Raw genomic sequence first — 7373 nt, 5'->3', positions numbered from 1 at the left:
AAGCAACATACACATATTTATACACATAACCTTTTACATAACCACACACATACTTAAGCAACATACACATACTTAAACACATAATCTTTTACATATCAGCAAACAAATCCGTACCAATACTTATACACATAACCACAAACATACCCACACCAACATCTACATACTTATACACATAACCGTTTACATATCCACAAACATATGCACATTACAATACACATACCACAAACATACCCACATGCACAAATTCATACACATACCACAAACATATCCACCTTCACATATTCATGCACATACCACAAACATACCCACATGCACATACCCATACACATACCACAAACATACCCACATGCACATATTCATACATACCACAAACATACCCACCTTCACATATTCATACACATACCACAAACCATACCCACATGCACATACCCATACACATACCACAAACATACCCATATGCACATATTCATACACATACCACAAACATACCCACCTTCACATATTCATACACATACCACAAACATACCCACATGCACATATTCATACACATATCACAAACATACCCACACCAACATCCACATATTTATACACATACCACAAACATACCCACGTGCACATATTCATACACATACCACAAACATACCTACATGCACATATTCATACACATACCACAAACATACCCATATGCACATATTCATACACATACCACAAACATACCCACCTTCACATATTCATACACATACCACAAACATAACCACATGCACATATTCATACATATATCACAAACGTACCCACCTTCACATATTCATACACATACCACAAACATAACCACATGCACATATTCATACACATACCACAAACGTACCCACCTTCACATATTCATACACATACCACAAACATAACCACATGCACATATTCATACACATACCACAAACATACCGACATGCACATATTCATACACATACCACAAACCATACCCACATGCACATATTCATACACATACCACAAATCATACCCTCATGCACATATTCATACACATACCACAAACATAACCACATGCACATATTCATACACATACCACAAACATACCCACATGCACATATTCATACACATATCACAAACATACCCACATGCACATATTCATACACATACCACAAACATACCCAAATGCACATATTCATACACATACCACAAACATACCCAAATGCACATATTCATACACATATCACAAACATACCCACACCAACATCCACATATTTATACACATAACTGTTTATATATACACAATCATATGCACATACCCATACATATACCACAAACATACCCACATGTGTATATTCATACACATACCACAAACATACTTTATTTAGTCTGTTATGTCTGGACTGAGAATACACAACTGAAGTAATTTCATTTTGTTTCTCATTTCATTTTTTGTATTCAATACATATTACATCAACATTGTTGCTTTGATATGTGGAACTAGTAAAAATTTATAAAAAAATACAAAATACAGAGCAAGCTGATTAATTAAATTTACAAGCATAAACAATAAATCATCAGTTCAGTATGAAGTAGGCCTACTAATACAGAAAATTTTGTTGATTTTAGTTTACACTTATTCTCTTTGTACTTCGAAGCTTAATTAATTTAGGAACCTTCTCACCATTTGTGACCTACCACAAAGGACAAAGCATATAAATATGATTACAAGTTCTTTGAAGGGTGAACAACTTTTTTATAACAGCTTACACTATCAGATATAGATGGAGATCTGGTTCGTGCCTTACATTAAAATTAAGAATGTTCCGATTAGTACCAAATATACCTTTGTTTTTAATATAAAATATAATCAGTGTTAGAATGTACTCACAAGATAAGGTCAATATTTCTAAATTTGGGGAATTTTCTTACAGAATGGCCTATAATACTCACCTGCATAGGATTTCTTTGTAAAACAAAAATATGTTCAGCTTTAGATGAGTTGCACTGAAATATTAATTAATTATTATAATTAGATTGGAGGTATTCAAAGAATACTATTTTAATGTTTTATCACCAGCTGAAGATAGGGATCTTAATACATAACAGACAGGGTTTAAATTAGAAATGATATAGCCTATTGTAATGTGTGCTTTCCAGTTCAAGTGATCACATACCGCTAAACCAAGAAACTTAATGCTTACAGATTCTTTGGGATCAGTTCCATTTTCTATAATATTGCAGGAAAACTGGGAACTTTTATTTGTAATAAATTTGATTAGTTTTGTTTTATCAATTTGTTTGAAGTTAAGCATTCATACATGAGATTCAGCACTGTATTAGAACTGTTTATACAGTGATCACATTGTTTTCTTAAAATAACCACACCTGTATTATCTTGCAAATAAGATTACAAGGGATAATTTTTATGGTTATAGTTAAATCATTAGTACAAACTAGAACCAATAATGAACCTGAAATTGGTCCCTTGAGACCTCCAGGTTTAATATTCCTACCCGAAACATGGATAAATGAAGTATGAACACATGGTTGAAACCCAGATCTTTTATTTACAAAACAACCAGCATAAAAACATAAAATTCCATACAGAGTTTTTATACTAGATTTCATTTCCTAAAAATTTGTGCATTGTAGCATTAATTTAATTTTAATTGGTTAAATTTTAATAGCTCCAGTATCAATTGCAGGGGATCTGGTGTGACATGAAGACAGTCCTTGAGAGTAGTTGAGATTGTTTCTGAAAATAAAAATAATGTAAAAGCTTTTGTAGTTCGTATTAATAGACCTATTTCTCAGAGTACTTGTAAACGTTGCAGATCTCTTTACCGGTCATCCTAGAAATTTTGCCTTTGTTGAAAATCACTTCTAGTCGTAAATCAAGATTTTCAGGTATAACTCCCTGTAAAGTTGATTTGAATAATTTCGAGGGAAAAATGTTTCCGGAGCCGGGTATCGAACATACCAACGCTCTACCACTGAGCTACTCGGGAACTCTAACCGACACCGATCAAATCAACTTTACAGGGAGTTATACCTGAAAATCTTGATTTGCATAATACACGTCACTGTTCGTTAACAGAAAACCACAATTTAAGTCACACGGAGTTAGTGTGCACTCGAAGTTGGTTGCTTGACGGTTGTCAGCCCACTTTGAGGTCTGTGGATATAGAGGGAAAAATTGGATCGGTGTCGGTTAGAGTTCCCGAGTAGCTCAGTGGTAGAGCGTTGGTACGTTAAACCAAAGGTCCCGGGTTCGATACCAGGCTCCGGAACAATTTTTCCCTCGAAATTATTCATCACTTCTAGTGTCTACCATTCTCCAGTTTAAGCCCCATAAAGAAATTTTTGGCCTCTATACTTACACTTTTTCTGACTGAAAACCCATTTTCCTCATATTGCTATTAGAAAAACTACAGTGGATATTTATTTACTTGAATTTAGCAACATATTGTTCCCAACCCTTTATTCAGGCTCTTTATTGTTTTAAGAAAATTTTATCTTTATTGTTTTAGGGTCTTTATTTTGTAATATGTTTTTTGCTTATTTGTTGGTAATTTGTTTGTTTTTTTTTTTTGGCCACAAAAATATAAATGAATAAAAATAAAACTTGTTATAGATTCTATTCAGTTTTGTTAAAATGTTTGAGTTGCTTGTGATTTTTGTTTTAAATCCAGTATTATTGTAAAGATAAAAGTTCCTCTAAATCTGATTCATGTTGCTCCATTTCTTTCAGACTTCCTCTTCTTTGTATTACTCAGTCAAGTTTCCTGCATGTCTGTCGCTGTTTCTTCCATTCTTTTGAGATTTATTGAGATAATCAGGTAAGCAGAATGCAGAATTTTGCTGCTCTTTTACTCAGTAGATGTTAGTTTGTTTTAAGTAATATTATTATAGGTTTTCATAAGCTTTTTACAAACAGAATATCTGCTGATTTCTTTATTTGTTTGTTTCTGTTCTTCCCACCCCCCTTTAATCATCTGTGTCTTTGGTTTTTGGACTAATTCATAACCGTTTTTCTGTCAGAAAGTCAGTTTATTCAGTATATGAGAAGTAAAAACAGTACCTTCCTGTACTGCCAGGTTATAAAAGCATACTATAACCTCTCTTGGAGTATTGATGTCGTTACATCGAACATAAGCAATACGATGACATTTAACGCGGTGATTATGCTGAGGTATGGATTGTATGATCGTTATCACAGGCCACCAAGTCGTTTCAAGTTGCTCAAGGAACGGTTGACAATTTCCCCGGTTGGTCTGCAGAGGCTGGTTACTGGTTTCATTGTGTTAAAGCCTAGGGCAACATTTTCACATTCTCACACCACTCAGTGACAAAATGTATTTTCAAAGTAATAAATTGCACGTTTTTTTTTTATCGGACGTGTATCGCTTCTGTTTTGTTCAGCCTACAATTAATTTTATTCACCATAAAAGTAAAATTCCAGTAAATAAATTTATTAATTTGAACCGTGGTCGACAATTGAAATCATATTTCGATCACTAGTTTCGAATAATTTTATTACACTACTGCAACTACTGCTACCATTACTATTAGTACTAACACTACTACCACTGCTGTTACTACTAAACTACCACCATCATCCCTTCTACAGTATTTTTACTAATACTACTACCATTATTACTATTACTTTCTGCTACTACTAGTACCACCATCAACACTGCTGATGCCACTGGTACAATTACTAGTAGTATTACCACTAATTCTACAACCACTACTAATATTACCACCACTACTAAAACTGCTATTATTACAATTCCTGTCATTGACACTACCACCACTACTATCACCATTACTGCTACTACTACTACTACTACTACTACTACTACCACCACCACTATTATCATCATTACTACTGCTACCACCATTACTATCACCAGTATCACCATTAATACAACCACCACTACTACTACTACTCCCACTATTATCACCATTAGTACTACTACCACCATTACTATCATCACTATCACAATTACTATTACCACTACTACTACTACTACTACTACCACTACTACTACTACTACCACTATTATCCACTATCACTATTATCAGCATTAGTACTACTACTACCACCATCACTGTCACCATTACTAATACTGCTACTACTATCACCTTTACTACCACCACCATCACTGTCACCATTACTAATACTGCCACTACTATCACCTTTACTACTACCACCATCACTGTCACCATTACTAATACTGCTACTACTATCACCTTTACTACCACCACCATCACTGTCACCATTACTAATACTGCTACTACTATCACCTTTACTACCACCACCATCACTGTCACCATTACTAATACTGCCACTACTATCACCTTTACTACCACCACCATCACTGTCACCATTACTAATACTGCCACTACTATCACCTATACTACCACCACCGTCACTGTCACCATTACTAATACTGCCACTACTATCACCTTTACTACTACCACCATCACTGTCACCATTACTAATACTGCTACTACTATCACCTTTACTACTACCACCATCACTGTCACCATTACTAATACTGCTACTACTATCACCTTTACTACTACCACCATCACTGTCACCATTACTAATACTGCTACTACTATCACCTTTACTACTACCACCATCACTGTCACCATTACTAATACTGCTACTACTATCACCTTTACTACCACCACCATCACTGTCACCATTACTAATACTGCTACTACTATCACCTTTACTACCACCACCATCACTGTCACCATTACTAATACTGCCACTACTATCACCTTTACTACTACCACCATCACTGTCACCATTACTAATACTGCTACTACTATCACCTTTACTACCACCACCATCACTGTCACCATTACTAATACTGCTACTACTATCACCTTTACTACCACCACCATCACTGTCACCATTACTAATACTGCCACTACTATCACCTTTACTACCACCACCATCACTGTCACCATTACTAATACTGCCACTACTATCACCTTTACTACCACCACCATCACTGTCACCATTACTAATACTGCCACTACTATCACCTTTACTACTACCACCATCACTGTCACCATTACTAATACTGCTACTACTATCACCTTTACTACTACCACCATCACTGTCACCATTACTAATACTGCTACTACTATCACCTTTACTACTACCACCATCACTGTCACCATTAGTACTACTGCTACTACTAATCACCACTACTACTACCACCACTACTATCACCATTACTGCTACTGCCACTACTACTATGTTAACTATTACTACTACCACTACTACTATAATCCTGACTACTGTTACTATCACCATTACTACTACCACTACTACTATTACTACTATGATTACTGCTAGTATCACCAATTCACCATCATTACAGCTTCCAGTATATTCTTACCACCACAATAAATATTATACTACAGTTGAATTATTATAAAAAATCGTGATTTCCGAAGCACATGGTCACTAATGTTATACGAACAGGATCGAACGGTCCCTCAGTAAGAAATGTGTTGTTGGATGACAACTGGCATCACTGCAGATTAGTGGCGCGGTGATAGACAAGATCTGCTTGTAGCACTTGACACGACTTGAGGAATATTGAGTCAACGTCAGTGGAGTGGAGAGAATCCCTTCTGGAGATGTGGGTGGAGAGGGTTGCTTCTACAAAGGTAATGGCCACTTGAGTGGACGGCGAGAGGCGTGCATCTCCAAATGACCACAATACTTTCCTAATGACGCCGTGCTCGACTTGGAGGGCGCGCCGAGTGGCGAAACTACAATGGAGTCCGAAGAATCCCGCCTGCTCGTAAAACACAGACTTTCCCCCCTAATGTGTGAGATAGACAGGATTCTTGTTGTAATGTTGGATTGTAAGCTCAACTTATAGCGTATCTTTGGTTTTTATACTTTGAAATATTTTGTATCGTCTACTATGAAGACATGTGCGACCAGTGAAGAAATTAGTTAATAGTTTTGGAAAATAGCGGTTGAGGGATTAACAACGTGAAAACAATTTCACGATGTCTTAGACATATTTGGTGCATATCAAATAATACTACTACTACTTCTACTACTACTACTACTACTACAATAATATTACTACTAGTACTACTGCTACTATTACTAATACTACTACTATTACTTCTACTACTACTAGTACTACTACTACTAATACTACTACTGCTACTATTACTAGTACTACTACTTTTACTTCTACTACTCCTATTACTTCTACTACTACTAGTACTACTGCTACTATTACTAATACTACTACTATTACTTCTACTACTACTAGTACTACTACTACTAATACTACTACTGCTACTATTACTAGTACTACTACTTTTACTTCTACTAC

At 35.5% G+C, this 7373-nt stretch overlaps 1 protein-coding gene across 2 annotated transcripts in view; it reads left to right on the top strand.

Moving 5' to 3' along the window:
* Positions 1-3758: 3758 nt before the first annotated feature.
* Positions 3759-7373, top strand: part of LOC138696966 (insulin-like growth factor-binding protein complex acid labile subunit) — a 1304936-nt gene continuing 1301321 nt past the window's right edge. For both annotated transcript variants that reach the window (XM_069822505.1, XM_069822504.1), the window contains exon 1: positions 3759-3824. The gene's annotated coding sequence lies outside the window, so the exon portion shown is untranslated. The remainder of the gene's footprint in view (positions 3825-7373) is intronic.

Source organism: Periplaneta americana, chromosome 3 (assembly GCF_040183065.1).
Source record: "Periplaneta americana isolate PAMFEO1 chromosome 3, P.americana_PAMFEO1_priV1, whole genome shotgun sequence".
Lineage (NCBI taxonomy): Eukaryota > Metazoa > Arthropoda > Insecta > Blattodea > Blattidae > Periplaneta > Periplaneta americana.
This window is presented reverse-complemented; position numbering and strand designations above follow the sequence as displayed.